Source organism: Sarcophilus harrisii, chromosome 1 (genome assembly GCF_902635505.1).
Source record: "Sarcophilus harrisii chromosome 1, mSarHar1.11, whole genome shotgun sequence".
Classification (NCBI taxonomy): Eukaryota; Metazoa; Chordata; class Mammalia; order Dasyuromorphia; family Dasyuridae; genus Sarcophilus; species Sarcophilus harrisii.
Genome location: NC_045426.1, coordinates 394946906 through 394965074, shown reverse-complemented (window position 1 = coordinate 394965074; position 18169 = coordinate 394946906). Strand labels below are relative to the sequence as shown.

Here is an 18169-nt window from a genome sequence, read left to right as displayed (position 1 = left end):
TTTTTCAGAGAAGAGAACAATAAAGAAATGAATTAAAAAAATTAAAAGTTCTGGATTCCAAAGTTGCCCAGAATCTTTCAATCTTTCTGGATTCTTTTCATGTGACTAATGAAGAAATAAAAATAATGATATTGGAGTTAGATGAATTAGTTGAATCTACAATTAGGAAATTAATAAAGCACCTGCGAGATCAGGAGCAGCAGAATCCACTAAGTTCAAGAATGAATATAATAACCTATGTGAGCCAGAATAATTTCTTGGGATGAGTGCAGTGAAAGTGCAATGTCTAAATTGCATTCTCTTTGAGGAGCAGATGAATAGCCTCAAACTGGATATCATGGCTTTCAAGTGCTGCCTTTGACAAAGAGAGCAAAAATTCAGCAAGGTATTGGAACTTGTGTTGCTAATGGGAAACTACATGAATGAATGCCTAGATCTTTGATTAAACCTTAGTTTTTTCCTGCAAACTATAAGACACAAAGTCACCAGATAAGAAAACAACATTGCTCTGTTTTCTAACTGAAATATGTGAAGATAAATATCCAGCTACTTTGAGTTTTGTTGATACTTTGAAGCACATAGACAAACCTAACAGTCTTTGCAATAAACCTAGAAAAGAATTTAACACAGATGGGAAGGCAATTTCAGCAGTTTGAGAAGGATTTGGATTCCTTTCCTTCCTCTGAGGACAAGCATGGCAATTTTTAAACAAAGATATCCAGTTTTGTGATCTTTGTAAAAGAACAATTCCAAGAAAATTTATATAATGTATAAAAACATGGAAAAATTGTTCATGAACAAATGGGCTACTATACTATTGATATGAAGAAAGTGTCTGTAAAAGAATTTTTTACTTATTTAAATAATTTCAGAACTATGTTCATGTAAGCAATGTACACCAAAGGAAGAGAAGCTGAGGGAAAAGATAAATGTGCTAGAATAGCCAAGGGAATAGCAGAGAAAGTAAAAGCAGAACATCCATAAAAAGACACACTTGATAGATGTGAAAGTGAAATGGAGGGTTTTGAGACAGGAGTGATTAACTCCTGCTGCTGGATGCCTAGCAGCCAGAAGAAGAAATCTGTGGAAGGGTCCCATTCCAACAGCAAACTCAATTGCAATTCAACCAGGACTCTTGTTTCCAAGGAACTTAATTATAATTAAGACATTCATTTATAGTGAGAATCAAGGATGTTGGGACAGAAACCTGTGACATAGAAAAAAGTATCAAAGAAAAGCAAATGGAGTTCTTTGGCTCTGTTTCTAAAACTGAATCACTTCCTGAAGTAGAAGCTTGGCTTACAAGACTCAGACTTAATGAATCAAGTTGGTAAAAGTGATTAAGTAAACTATAGTGCCATATAATACTTGGCTGCAATGCTTTAAAAATGCCTTGTTTTTGTATAATTAACATTATATAGTTATGCATTTCACAGCATATCACAATTTCATCAAAAAATCAAATATAATGGCTTTTGCAAGTATGTTTTGAGATCATGAATAAAAGTATAATGGTCTTAATATCTTTTTGACAGTCTGTTCTACTATAGTTAGAATGAGAGATTGCATTAAATATACTATTTTAGTAAACAAGTGAGTGACTATTCAACAATGTTTTCTTAAAGAAAATATATAATAAGCCTGCATGTCTAAATGATTATATTTGGTTGCTGTCCATGTTTAGTTCAATGAAACACAAGTCTCAGAATTCAACTCTTGCTGTGTATACACATGGATATTTATGTTTATACATGTCTAAGTTCTTTCTGTAGTTATGTCTATATAATCAAAATGTCAGATATCTGAAGCAGACAAGAAAAAACGATTAGTAAACACATTATAATCATTGCTTAATTCAGGTTGATTAGATTCTTCAGAATAGTAAGGCATATTAAGCCTATTTCAAATATGTAATCTATGAACAATATGTGACTTAAGTTTGTATATAATAGAAATGCATTTATAAAAATGAATAATAAATTTTTGCTGCTAAAAGTTTATATCTGTTCTAGAAGGAGTTTATTTTTATTTATTTTATCTTTTAATCATAGTGGTGATACAAAATTATTATTTTATCATTTTCCAATTGTGTATTGTTTTTTTGATGCCATGAGCTAACAATAGGTCAGGTTTTATAAACTACTTGACAATAACATTTACATGTAATTTTTTAATTTAATGTAATAAAAGTTGTTCATTTTGCATTTCATAATGTTTTCTAGTTCTTCTTTGGTTATAAATTCCTCCCTTCTCCAAAGATCTGATAGGTAAACTATCCCTTGCCCTTCTAATTTGCATATGGTATCACCCAACCTTAAAATATTTCAAGAGTGCTCTGGTACTTGAAGGGCTAACCAAAAGGAATTAGAAATTGTCCTTTTCTAGTGCACTATAGGTGCAATCTTCTAAACTCAATGCATACTGGGAAATTTTTTCCTTCAGATAAGAGCTAACTGTTTTTTCTTTCAGACTTCTATCATAGGATAATTTGAAAGAGCTGTAGTTTCCAGCCCTGTCACCCATGAACCCCATCCAGTGTACTGTTACCCATATACATTAATTACTATAATTAAATTATTTTACTAAAGGATATTTACCAAAATAGATTCTCTTCAACTCTTCCTCCACTCACTAGGGAGGCAAGCAATATATCAATCATATATATGAAATCATGCAAAATATATTTACATATTGGTCACATAACAAAGCAAAAATAAATGAATTGATAAAGACATTTTTTAAATTTGACCTCAAATTTCATTGTTCTTTCTCTAGAGGAAGACAGCATTTTTTTTTTCAATATGAGTCCTCTAGAATTGTTCTGAATCATTGATTTGTTCAGAGTAAACAAATCTTTCACATGTGATTTTCATTGCTTCATAGTCACATTAATGTTATTGTGTACAGTCATTCCCTGGTATTTCTCAGTTTTACTTCGATTAATTTCATGTAGGTCTTGCCATATTTTTTGTTTTTTTTATTCTTAAACCACTACTCTCATTGTTTCTTATAGTACTATAGTACTCCAGCACACTCATATAGCACAATTTGTTCAGTCATTCTCCTAATGATAGCCTCTCAATTTTCAATGCTTTTCCATCACAAAGAGCCACAATAAATATTTTTGTACAAATAGATCCCTTTCTTTTTTCTTTCCTCTTTTTGGGAAGTGGCCAAAATAGTAGTAGTATTGCTAGGTCAAAGGATATGCACAGTTGTTCAGAATTCCAAATTATTTTCCAGATTTTTAAAAATTAATTTATTTTTAATACACATTGCTTTATGAATGGGAAAAATCAGAGCAAAAGGGAAACATCATATGAGAGGGAAAAAAAACCCACAAAAAGAAGTGAACATAGCATCCATGTGTTGAATTAGATTCAATCTCCACAATTCTTTATCTGGATGCAGATGACATTTTCTGTCTATTTTGGTCGTGCTTTGGATCAGTGAATCACTGAGAAGAACGAAGAATTTCATAGTTGATCATCTCATATTCTTGTTGTTACTGTGTACAATGAATTTCTGGTTTTGCTTGTTTCACACAGTATCAGTTTGTATAAATCTTTCTAGGCCTTTTGAAAATCATCATGTTCATAATTTTTTGTAGAATTATGAAATTCCATTATCTTCATATACCACAATTGTTCAGCCATTCCCCAATTGATGGGCATGTATTCATTTTCCAATTTTTTGCTACCATAAAAAGAGTTGCTACAAACATTTTTGCACATGTGGGTCCTTTTGCCTTCTTTATAATTTTCTTGGTATACAGACCTTATAGAGGCACTGTTGGATCAAAGAGTATGTACAATTTTATAGCCCTTTGGTCACAGTTCCAAATTGTTCTCCAGAATGGTTGGGTCATTTCATAATTCCACCAACAAGCCATGTTTTCTCACATCCCTTCCAACATTTATCATTATCTTTTCCTGTTGAGAGGTGTGAGGTGGTATCTCAGAACTGTTTTAATTTGTATTTCTCTAATCAATAGCAATTTAGAGCATTTTTTCATATGACTATAGATGACTTTAATTTTGTCATTTGAAAACTGTATATTCATATCCTTTGACCATTTATCAACTGAGGAATGATTTGTATCCATATAAATTTGACACAGATCTGAATTTTAGAAATGAGACCTTTATCAGAATCACTGGTAGTAAAGATTTTCCCCTAGCTTTGTACTTCTTGTACAAGAAGTTTCTGTTTCTGTTAGTTTTAATCTTTTCTGTTAGTTTTGTTTTTACAATTTTTTTAACTTAATATAATCAGAATTGTCTATTTTACTTTTCATAATGTTTTCTAGTTCTTCTTTGGTCACAAATTCTTCCCTTCTCCAAATATCAGATAGGTAAATTATCCCTTGCTCTCCTCATTTGTTTATGATATCATTCTTTATACTCAAATCATGTACTCATTTTGACCTTATCTTGGCTTATGATGTGAGATATAGAACTCTGTCTATCTGTCTGTCTGTGCTGAGTTTCTGACATAATTGTTTTTCAGTTTACTCAGAATTTTTTGTCACATAGTAAGTATTTAAATCAGAAGCTGAATTTCGGGGGTTTATCAAATACTAGATTACTATTGGCCTTGATAATTGTGTCTTGTGTATTTAATTTATTCCACTGATTCACCAGTATTTCTTAACCAGTAACAAAATGGTTTTGATGACTGCTGCTTCATAATATAATTTTAGATTTGGTACCGCTAAGCCACCATCCTTTGTATTTTTATTTTCCTAGATATTCTTGAACATTTGTTCTTCTAGTTTAATTTTATTATCAATTTTTCTGGTTCTATAAAATAATATTTTGGCAGTGTGATTGGTATGGCACTGAACAAGTAGACCAATTTAGGCACAATTGTCATTTTTATTATATAAACTTAGCCTATCCATAAGCAACTAATATTTTCTAATTGTTTCAGTCTGACTTTATTTGTCTAAATATAATTGTATTCATAGAATTCTGGAGTTTATTTATTTTGTCCATAATTATTTTAAATGGAATTTCTCTATCTCTTGCTGATGAGCTTTGTCAATCTTACATAGAAGTGCTGATTATTTGTGTGAACTTATTTTATATCCTGCAACTTTACTAAAGCTGTTAATTTTTTGAAAGAGGTTTTGAATGATTTTCTAGAATTCTCTAAGTACATCACCATATCATCTGCAAAAAGCGAGTTTCATTTCTTCATTGCCTATTGTAATTCCTTTAATTTTTTTTAAATCACAAAAGCCAACATTTCTAGTAATATGTTGAATAATAATGGTTATAATGGGTATCCTTATTTCATCTCTGATTTTACTGGGAATGAGTCCAGCTTCTCTCTATTACAAATAATGCTGGGTATTAGTTTTAAATAGGTATTGCTCATTATTTTAAGAAAAGTTCTTTTTATCCCTATGCTCTTTAGTGTTTTAATAGGAATGGGTGGTAAATTTTGTCAAAAGGTTTTCTACATCTATTGAGATTATATAAGACTTCTGTTGGTTTTGTAATTGATATGGTCTTTTATGGTAATAATTTTCCGGATATTAAACCATCCTTGCATTCCTGGTATAAATCACATTTGGTCATAGTGTATTATGCTGCTGCTAAGTTGCTGTAATCTCTTTGCTAATATTTAATTTTAAATGTTTCCATCAATGTTGATTAGGGAGATTGGACTGTAATTTTTTTCTCTGTTTTGGCTTTCCTTGGTTTAGATATCAGTATCGTATTTGTGTCACAAAGGAATTTGGTAGGACTCTCTTTTTACCTATTTTTTCCAAATAGTTTACAGAATATTGGTTGTTCTTCAGATTGATTCAAGCAGTTTAATATTATATCTATTTTCCCTTATCCCCTCTAGAATTTGTCATTTCTGGTTAGGATAAGGTGGTAGCTCAGGATTGTTTTAATTTTCATTTATCCAATCACTACTGATTTAGAGCAATTTTGCATATTACTGTAGATAGCTTTTATTTCTTTTTCTTAAAACTGTCTTATATCCTTTAATCATCTGTAAATTAGGAATGACTCATTTCTCTAAATTTGAATCAATTTTCTACATATTTTAGAAACAAAGAACTTGTCAGAAACTAGCTATAAATTTGTTGATTCTGTTTCCTTGTTCATATTATATTTTGGCAAAATGTATTTTCTCTATCTCTTTTAATCATGATTTTGCTTTCTTTGAGTACACAACAGTTAACCCTGACAAAAAATATTTTACTACCACTGAAGCTTATTAGATTCTGCTCCTGCCCTTTGTTTTAAACACCATGTGTCTTTCTCTTTCAAATGGTCTCTTGTAAATAGTATATTGTTGGATTCTGGTTTCTAACACATTCTGATATATGTTTTTTGGGTGAGTTCATCTGATTACTATGTTCTTCCTCTGATTACTGTGTTCTTCCCTCTATCTCATTTTCTTGTATTTATTATTTTCTACATCTTTTTATCCTGTCTCTTTTCAAAAGTCTATTCTACTTTCAACTATTGCACCTCTTAAGGTACCATTACTTTTGTCATCTTCCCATTTTCTCCAGTTTTTATTTGAACATTCTTATCTTTTTAAATCTTCAAGCAATACTTGTTTGGCTTTTTTTTTGAAGCTTTGGTTTTTAGCTCTTTTCCCTTTGTTATCTTTTTCTGAGTGTTTTTCTTGGTCTTCCCTGACATCTTAGTAATTCTTTATGGTCAAGTTATTTTTTAAAATTGTTGTTTGATCAATTTTCCAAGGTATTTCTTGACTTTGAACTTCATTGGACTTTATTCACCTGGAATTGGGGAGGCATTATTCTACTCTATAAGCTTTTTTGTGTGGCTGTTTTTAGTGCTAGTTCTAAATATCTGAAAGTTTTTGGTGCTTCCAAGATGGTATGATCCAGGAATAGATGTGGTCTGTGCTTTATTCTTTACTAATTAAGGTCCCCTATTACTCTGCAGCTACAAGTGCTAATACTGCTCTTGGCTCTGGAACTGTGGCCAGGGCAGCTATTCCCTTGTAACTGACCACAGATTCATTTCCCTATCCTGGAGCTACCACCCAAAACTTGTTATAGGCAATAGAATTGCTAATTAGCGTCAGCTAAATACAAAGCTAACAATGATCCCTTATAATTTCTTTCTGACTAGTTGTCCAACACTCTTAGCATCTCTGCACAAAGAGCTTCCAAAGCTGCTGTTTATGCTTCCATGTGTGTATGCTCCAGAATGACCTCTACCCAGATCTATCTTGTAAACCCTCTAAATTTTCTTAGGTTGGAAAAATGTCTCTTTTGCCCTTATTATATTTATTGAGTCACTCCATGTTTTGAGGTATTATTTTAAAATTTTTAGAGAGAAATGTTGAGAGAGTTTGAGTTGCTGCCTCTAATCCATCATCATGGATCTATCTTTATGTACCTTGGAGCAGTCTATTTGATTGGATTTTTCATTCATTTGTTGAAATTCCCCACATAATAGATTTTCTAGGTAGATTCCAGAAAATGAAAAGTCTTTGAAATGCAATTAGAATTATAACAAAGGTGACTGCCCTAAAATGTATTCTTATTGAAAGTTCAGAAATAAGGGAGGGTCGGAGTGAAATGATGTTTCCCCTTTTCCCTTTTTCCCTTATTGTGGAAGAACAACTTCTGCCCATGGACCACTCTGGTAATTCTCCATGAGTGAGTGATCTAGTGCCACATTCTCTTCAGAAACCATCTGCTACTTTTTATGTAAGGAAACAAATTCAAACACACACACACACACACACACACACACACACACACACCAAATAAAAAACATATCCCACAGCTAGGGTGTTGTATGAAACCGTGGAGCTAAAACAGGATAGCTCAGAAAGGAGCAAACAACCTCTTGTCATCTAAATTTAAGATGGATCTATATTTTCCTCAGTGAGAAGAATTCCCTTTATTGACACTGCCTGCAAAAGTCTTGGGGAGTTTGAAAATACAGAGGCAAAGAAAGCAGCCCATGTTCATATAATTAGGGCTAGAAAGTTGAATCCAGGTCAGCCTAATTCCAAAACTGGCACTCTCCCCATTAGCCTATAGCCATGGTTAAGGTATGTTTGCAAAAAAAAAAAAAAAAAGATTACTAAGGCAAAACAATTTTTTGTGTGTGTGTGTGTGGAGCACAGGTCTTCTCCTTATTGTCCTATACAGACACCCAAACTCATTGTGCTATCCCATGGATTAGACCACTCTAGGAGGTTAAATGAATTTAGGGTTTCTGTAACAAGGTAACTGGGACATTTCGATGAGTCTATACTTTACCAAGATTATAGCTGTAGACATTCAGCCTCATACTACTACTCCAAGGTCATATACTCTCTTTCAAGAGAAATGCTTTGGGCCATGCTGGATAGACACTTCCACAACATTCATATTCCATTTCCCTCTGCCCCCCCCCCCCTCCCTAGGGAGACTCATAACAGCTTATATCTTTATGGAGTTACCCTGAAGTTTCAATTCTCCCTGAAAGGAACCTAAATTATGGTTGCTAAATAGACAAACACATTTGCCAGAAAACTTTAATATATGAATAACTCACAGCAATAATGCAGGGCAAAGACTAGGTCTCTGGATTAGCTCTGTCTTATTGTGCCTTTCATACTTTACTGATTTTTAAACTGTAAGAGTCATGTCTTCCAAGTATTTCCCAAGAAGTTCCCTTTCTCACACAAGATAGATTGATAGACTTTTGAGCAACTTAACCAGAAACTTCCTTTCTAACACAGTATTGAGTAAAATTACCTAGAACATCCTCTTTACTTATTAGGATTGGACTTAGGAATTCTACACCCAAAAATCTCCCATATCATTCTGAAAGACAGGCTTCCATAGCTTTTGAAATTTGTATTACTAAAGAGTCTACCTCAAGATGTGAACTTACCCCAGATTGTATTTCTTGAACTTAAAGTTTAACATTCGTGAATAAATCCTCGATCTCCTGTATCCCAAAGAGATCATAAAAATGAGAAAGAACTCACCTGTACAAAAATGTTTACAGAAGTTCTTTTTGTGGTGGTAAGTTACTGGGAATTGGGAGGATGCTCACAAATTGGGGAATGACTAAATAAATTGTGGCAAATGAATGTAAGGGAATACTATTTATACTATAATAAATGATGAGCAGGCAAATTTCAGAAATAAAGACATATGAACTAATACTGAGATAGGAGAACATTGTGTTCTATATATTGCTATAACAGCAATATTGCATGTATGATCAACTTGGTAGTCTTTGCTCTTCTCAGCAATGCAATGATCTAAGAGAATTCTAAAAGACTCATTGTTAGAATTTTTACAAGGTGCTAAGCCAGTTATCTAATTTAGCATGGTACTTAACAGTTCTCTTGCTCACTAATGTATTTAGTACACATTGGAGTTCTACAACATTCACAAGTCAGAGAGAAGTCCATGATATTCACAAGTCAGGAAGGACAAGCCCAGTAACCCATAAGCACACTCTCGGAGGCAGAGCCAGATTCAGGAAGCTTTGGAACCAAAGGGACAAGAGGCTGAAGCTGGCAGAGGCAAAAGACTAGCGGCAAGAGCTCTTGAAACCAAGGAGAGAGATAGGCCTCTAAGAAAACTAACGGGGCTCTTTTGAAGGAGACAATAAAGGATCTGAACTTTAACAGCTGGCTGCATTGGAGGTGATTATTACTTTGAACTAAAAGGAAGACTGCCTCCAGAAGCACCCCACCCCCAGAAACCTGCTCCCAGAGAATGATTATATTGTAGAGAAGAGAATATAACAACTCATGATGGAAAATACTATCCCTATCCAGAGAAAGAACTAGGGGGTATGGTTGAAGATTAAAGCATACAATTTTCATTTTTTTTCTCATGTTTTTCCCCCTTTGTTTTGATTCATCTTTCACAAAATGACTAATGTGGAAATATGTTTAATGTTATTATATATGTATAACCTACATGAGATTGATGCCTGTCTTGGGGAGAAGTGAGAGGAAGTAGAAAAAATGAAAATCAAAATCTTGTATTAGTAAATGTCAAAAATTAATGAATCGTTAAATAAAAGAAAACCTTTAGCTCTATCCAGGAGGTTGGAATCTAGGAATTTTTTTTTATCACATGGCCACATTATTCTTTTCTCAACCCTTGCTTTTTATTAGCTTAAGAAGTTATATAATTGCCTTTTCAAAACTAGAGGCAGCAATTTGGGATCTAGAACTCTTTTTTAGCCATGAGCCATAATTTCATATACAACTCATGGATCTCTACTCTGAGACAATCATTAACAGCTCTTGGGAAACACTTACCCAAATTCCCAGCCAGGAGCTATTTTGTCTTGGTCTGTCTTCCCCAACAAGGAAAAGAGGCTATATCTGTGACTGATGATATCACAAATGGGTGGATGCTCTCTTATGTGGTCATTCTATGGAAGTCTGAGTCAATCAAGCAACCTATAAACAGTAATATCCAAACTCTAGAAAATGATAAGAACCATACAAATGTCTTCTATAAAACAATATAGTTAAATGCTCCAATCAAAAACTCACTATCCTATCAATTTATTAGGTTCAGATAATGTCCTTGATCAATCTTCAGGTTGCATCCTTGATCTTGTCGAAGGTACCCATAAATGTTCCCTCCATGAGAATATTCTCTCAAAATTCTAGATAGACTCACCAGCCTGTTTAATTTATTATTTTGATCAAGAAACTCTAATCCCCTAAAAAAAGTGAGAATAGAATAAACAAGTATGGGATATTACATTGTGTCCTACATTCATAGCATAATACTAAACACTGACAGAAATAACAAAAAAGGGGGGAAAAAGTAAGTAAAAGCACACAATTTCAATATGAATTTGTGATAAAAGGAAAATAACATCATATAAGAAAAAAATTATATAGTGATGAGTTGGAAGTCTCTATGCATTATGAATGGACTTGAACATTCTTTCGCAGAGAATAGAGAATGTAGGCTTAATATTAAATGGGAAAGGAGGTTGTATGGTTAGTCAGGCCACACTGTTTTTTTTTTTTTTTTTATAGCTTTTTATTTACAAGTTATATGCATGGGTAATTTTACAGCATTGTCAATTGCCAAACCTTTTGTTCCAATTTTTCCCCTCCTTCCCTCCCATCCTCTTCCCCCAATGGCAGATTGACCAATACATGTTAAATATGTTAAAGTATAAGTTAAATACAATATAAGTATACCTGTTCTAACAGTTATTTTGCTGTTACAAAAAGAAGCAGACTTTGAAAAAGTGTACTATTAGCCTGTGAAGGAAATAAAAAATGCAGGCAGACAAAAATATAGGGATTGGGAATTCTATGTAATGATTCTTAGTCATCTGCTGGAGTTCTTTCACTGGGTGTAGCTGGTTCAATTCATGACTGCTCTATTGGAACTGATTTGGTTCATCTCATTGCTAGAGATGGCCACGTCCATCAGAATTGATCATCATATAGTATTGTTCTTGAAGTATATAATGATCTCCTGGTCCTGCTCATTTCACTCAGCATCAGTTCATGTAAGTCTCTCCAGGCCTTTCTGAAATCATCCTGCTGGTCATTTCTTACAGAACAATAATATTCCATAATATTCCTATACCACAATTTATTCAGCCATTCTCTAATTGATGGGCATCCACTCAGTTTCCAGTTTCTGGCCACTACAAAGAGAACTGCCATAAACATTCATGAACATACAGGTCCCTTTCCCTTCTTTAATATTTCTTTGGAATATAAGCCCAATAGAAATACTGCTGGATCAAAGGGTATGCACAGTTCGACAACTTTTTGAGCATAGTTCCAAATTGCTCTCTAGAATGAATGGCTGTATTCACAATTCCTCCAACAATTTATTAGTGTCCCTGTTTTCCCACATCCCCTCCAACATTCCACATTATCTTTCCTTGTCATTCTAGCCAATCTGACAAGTTCGTAGTGGTATCTCAGAGTTGTGTTAATTTGCATTTCTTGGATTAATAATGACTTGGAGCATCTTTTCATATGGCTAGAAATAGTTTCAACTTCTTCATCTGAGAATTGTCTGTTCATATCCTTTGACCATTTATCAATTGGAGAATGGCTTGATTTCTTATAAATGAGTCAATTCTCTATGTATTTTGGAAATGACAGGCCACACTGTTTTAGTAAAACATGATATCTCAGTTCTCACTCAGAACCATGATTTCATTTTGATTTCATCCATGCTTTTAAAATAAATCCTCTAGAGAAGATCTAAATTTCTTGAAGGTATCCCTAGGGATGTTTTCACTTTCTGTGACTATGAATGAAGTGCTTAGTTCTTAGGTTAGAACAGTGGGGCATCAGTTGTGAGGTAGAATGGACCTCAGAATTTATCCAGTACTCCTCTTCATTTTAGAGCTGAGGAAATTAAAACCAAAGAATGTTAAATAAGTTGCCCAAAGTTATATCAGCAATTATTATTAGATCGGATTTGAGCTCAGTGATTTTGAAACCACTGTTTAGTCCACTGTATCACCCTGATTCTATTAGCTATATGATGCCAACTATGACTTGGGAAAGATCTTAGCTTAATAAGACTAATCTCTATCATAGCCCCCAAAGCCATCTCTAGTTCCTGATCTATATCTTCCCACTGGACCCAGATGGCTCTGAAGGAGAAAGTGACATTCTTTGCACATTCCTCCCTCACTTAAATCCAGCTATAACCAGCAAGGTTTCAATTTCTCTGGTATTATTCTTTTCCTTCTTGACTCTCTATATAATAAATGACATCACGGGCTCATAACAATGATTCTATCTAAAAGAATAATGCATCTATACCTGTTGCAATAATAATCATGGAATTCTTAATGTATATGTGGCTATATTATTTTCCTGTTTAAAAATTAGGTCTTCACAGTGCTGAGAAACCACTTCATACCTCTCAAATTGATTAAGATGATAGGAAAAGATAATGATAAATAGTTTAGGGGATGAGGGGAAAACTGGGACACAAATACATTGTTGGTGGAGTGTGAACTACTCCAATTATTCCAGACAGTAATTTGGAACTATGTCCAAAAGGGTATAAAACCATTATGCATATCCTTTGATCCAGGAATGTTTTTACTGGACCTGTATCCCAAAGAGATAAAAAAAAGGGAAAAGATTCCACAAGTGCAAAATTGTTTGCACCAGCCCTTTTTGTTGTCATAAGGAACTGGAAATTGAATGGATGACCATCTGTTTGGGAATAGTTGAATAAATTATGGTATGTAAAGACAAATGGAATATTATTGTTCTATAAGAAGTGATGAGCAAACTGATTTCATTAAAAGCATGGAAAGATTTATGTGAACTGATGCTAAAAGAAGTGAATAGAACAAAAGAAACATTGTTCACAGCAGCAACAAGCTTATGTGATGATCAGCTGTGATAGACTTGACCCTTTTCAACAATGAGGTGATTCAAGCCATTTCCAATAGACTTGTAATAGAAAGAGCCAACTACATCCAGAAAGAGGTCTATGGGGAATGAATATGTATCACAACATAGTATTTTCACCATTTTGTTTTTGCTGTTTGTTTGTTTGCTTGTTTTTTCTTTCTCATTTTGTACCCTTTTGATTTGATTTTTTCTGTGCCGCAGGATAAATGTAGAAATTTAGAAAAATCGCACCTTTTAAACCTATAGTGAATTACTTGCTATGTAGGGAAGGGAGGGGAAAAAACTGGAACACAAGGTTTTGCAAGAATGAATGTTGAAAACTATCTTTGCATGTATTTTGTGAAGCAATTGGAGTTAGACGATTTGCTCGGAAACAAACATTTAAGGAGTGTTAAGTATCTGAGGCCAGATTTAAATTCAGGTCCTCCTGTCTTCAGGGCTGTTGCTTCATCTAGATGCCCCTCTTTGTATAAATTTTGCAAAAAAAAAAAAAGCTAATATTATATTTTAAAAAAGAAAGATTATTCTGTCAGTGACATTGTGGAAAATTGCAAAAACTATCAGTTTCTATTTCAATTTCCTTCTATATTACTCATTTTTATGACTGATCCTTTTTTCAGTTTCTTTGTCAATAAAAATGACAACATACTTATGATATTTTAAAGAAAAGAACACATATTGTTCATAGTAACAGACAATATAACTTGTCAATTACAACATTCAAAGTTATTAACATAGTAATAAAATTTATTATAAATTCTGCTTTAGCAAAGGTATAAGGAAACAAAGTTAAGAGATGATTAGTGAATGGTATTTGTCTGTACTATTGTTACGTAAATGAATAAAGTACAGCACTGTTCTTAATGCTTTACTCATATTTCTTCATTTGATTCTCACAACAACTCTGTGAGGTAAATGGTATCATTACCACATTTTATAGTTGAGGAGAGTAAGGCAAGCAGAGATTAAGTGATTTGTACAAATTTAACTAGCTAGTAAGTGTTTGAGGCCAGATTTGAACTCCTAGAATTCTCAACTCCAACTCTAGAATTCTATCCACTATGGCATCCATGCCTGGACATAAAAGTTTTAAAAGAAGGGATTAGGTGGCACAATAAATTAAGTGCTGGATCTGGAGTCATAAAGACTAAACTCAATCTAATATTGGCCAAGTCATTTGACTTCTCCTTCCCTCAGTTTTTCCATCTGTAAAAAGGCATAATAATAGTACCTCTCTCCCAGGATTGTTGTGAAGATAAACTGAAATAATCTTAAAAGCCCTTTGCATATTTTAAAGCATTCTATAAAAGCTAGCTTTTATTATTGTTGGGTTTTTTTTTTCTTCTAATTTCTTTCTAATTTCTATGGGAGACAGCAAACATTGCTTTTAAGATTAATAATCTAAGTATCATCTTTTGGGGATGTTAATGGATAAACCAAAAAGTGACCAAATATTCCCTGCTTATATGGCGCTAAGAAAATGTAGTGATTTGTTTTTGACCAGAGGTTTTATGCTCAAAGTTGTCAAGACACTAAACAATGGTTATTAGAAGAGCAACAGATTATTAACATCAGATTGGGGAGTAGCTTTACTTATTTTGTAATATTACATAATATTAAAAGAAATCAGAAGCTAATACTCTCCTCTAGATTTGTCAATTCCCCATTATTAGGAGTAGAAACAAAAGTCCTGTAACTTCCCTGAATTACAATGTTGCTTCTGTGAGAGCAGACCATGGTTCACCTTTGTCTGAATATCCCCAGCACCACATATAAGACCAAGTACATTAAATAATGCTAATAAATGTTTGCTTGATGCCCAACCTCTAAATTTTTTTGCAATTATTTTTATAATATAAACAAAAACACTGATTAATTTGAGTGTATTAAATTAGAATTTGTAATGTTGAGGACTTAGTCTAAGATGAAATGTATCTGCTTATTCTAGAGGTCTTACTAAATAAATTGTTGATAGAAATTTTCAGATGTAATATTTAAACTATGGATTTCCATTGATTTTAAAAACCATCAAGAATTTAAGAAACACATTAAGTGCTTAATAAATGCTTTATTTACCTGTCTTTAATTAAAAACAGTTCACTAAAGCAAGTATCCTTTTTTCCCCATAATCCATCACTTATTTATTCTGATAATTAAGCAACTATTTTTGAAGAAAACAAAAAAAAAATAGGTCTTCAATGAGTATCTGAAATCTTCAATAACTGCTGTTTTATAAAGGATAAGTATTAGTTTTAAACCCTCTTAAGATTTAAGTCAGCACCAACATAGTTTACAAATATTTTATGCTATGAATATAAAATATTCTCTAGCCAGTCATATTATAGTAATTCCAAAAGATTGTGTTTACTGTAACATATCTGATTGATTAGAAAAAAACAAAAGCATGTTCACTTAAAAAGTTAATTTAGGAAACTTCACAAAACAATCAGTGGTGCCCATTTTTCCTTTTGAAAGTCAAATTGTATTGCAACTAACTTAACACAATTAATATGTTAATAGTGTTATAATGTCTTTATTCAAGAGATAGATAATAATACTTATTGTTCAGCAGAAGGAAAAAGTTATAACTTGCCCAAATCCATATAGGACATCCAAGAATCTCAATGAAAAAAATATTTTAACCAAAGATATAACCTGAAATAAAAACCATGAAGGGGACATAGGTTGACCTCATACTCTCTGTAATTAATATCTTCTATACATAGATTGACCGACAAAACTTAAAGGTTTAAATATCTTGGTAGCATGAAAAATATGACTGCATACACTGAAACACTACATGATATTTGTAAAATATTACAAAGCATTTCTGTTCCTGAGCTAAGATTTTAATGAATGTTTTAATGTTTTGTTACTTTATTTATATTACTATTATTATTATTAATAAAATATATTTTGATAATCTAACCTAAAATTAAAAATGTGAGACCAACTCTTCAAACTGATGTGTAAGATTTACACATTTTAAATATATAATACTGTACTATTTATCTTCTGACCATTTATTTCATAGGTTTTTCTGTTCTTCATCCATGGCTCACAATCCAATTTAAGTAAAACATAAACTTGTAAACAAAAAAAATGTTTACTAAAATTGTCAAAGTCTAAGGAAACGAAGAACAAAACATCTGCCTATTAATGCAAATGAAAACAATATCTTACAATTTATGGTCCATTTACATCACAACTTTTATAATAACATAATGTTTTTGTTTTTGTTTTTGTTTTTGTTTTTGTTTTTTTACTGTCAATGCAACATAATTTTTTAATTTTTATTTTATTTTATTTTTTATTTATTTAATAGCCTTTTATTTACAGGTTATATGCATGGGCAACTTTACAGCATTAACAATTGCCAAACCTCTTGTTACAATTTTTTACCTCTTTCCCCTCACCCCCTCCCGCAGATGGCAGGATGACCAGTAGATGAATAACATAATATTTTGAAAAAATTATTTCACAATCTTTCCAGTCCCATGTGACTATATTCTTTGCTAAACAACTTGCCAGGGTAACAGCCCATTTTGACATAAGTTCTAGGTATCATGTTTATGTGCTTTCTACTTCTCCTCAATCACTTTAGTCCACTGATGCATAGACAATTATCCTTTAATTCTCCATGGCACTTTAATGGCAACTTCTGAAGGTAAAATTGTAAAGCAGAAATAAGCTGAAAAATCATTTGTTTAAAGTGTGAGTGAGAATAGAAAGCTATTATATCTAAAGTATTGTCTGTTCAGAAGACATCTCCTGTCCCTTCTACCAACTACTTTCCATCTATAGACAGCAAGAGGACTATGCCTACCAAGTTATTTTCTTTTTACTGAACCAGATATACCTGAAGCTGGTGGTTCAGATGTGCCATCTTAGAATGTTACACACTATTATAATTTATATACACTTAGAGATACTAGATTTGTAGAATTTTTACTTCTTTATTTTATAGTTTTGACCATCTCTAAACTTCAAGTACTAATTCCTACAATATAATCTCCTATCTATAGATAACCTTGAGAAATATATTCTGTGCATCCTAATTTACTCAAAGGTTCTCAAATATAGAATTCAAGGAATCTCTGAGATCAAGTTGAACTCATTTACAGGTAAATAAATGAGACCCAGAGTGATGAACATGACACAAATTGCAAGTATCAGAACAGGAATTTAAATGCAGGACATTTGACTCTGGACAGAAAATTCTTTCAGGCATACCACGCCTCAATTCATGCACTCTACACATACTTTAATAAGCTTTACTGGAGGCTTTCCATACAAGGATATTTGTATTTTAAAATGGAATCTATGAAGGCTAAAAGACCTTTGCAATCTAAGTGAGTGGGGCTCTGGTGTTGTTATTCAATCATTTAATAAATGTACAACTTTTCATACCTTCTATCGCATGACAGGTTTTCCTATCATCCACTATCTTGAAGTCTGTCCAAGCTCATGACACTTACGATACTATATGTAGATCTCATCTTCTGCTATCCCCTTTTCCTCTCATTTCCATCTTTCCCAATATCATTTTCTTTTCCAATCAATTTTCTCTTTTCATTATGTGGCTAAATTATTTAAGCTTCAGCTACTATATCACTTCTTCCAATGAATAGTCTGAATGGATTTCTTTTAAATATTGATTGACTCAATTTACTTGCTGTCTAATGTATGGCATTCAACTTTTCTTATAGTCCAACTCTTATAGGCTTATAATGTTATAAGATGACATTATATATATATAATGTATATATAATAT

General features: G+C 32.6%; 1 protein-coding gene across 1 annotated transcript in view; it reads right to left on the bottom strand.

Annotated features, from left to right (window-relative positions):
• ADCY2 (adenylate cyclase 2) overlaps nt 1-18169 on the bottom strand; it is a 605008-nt gene that overhangs the window by 235318 nt on the left and 351521 nt on the right. The window lies entirely within an intron of this gene.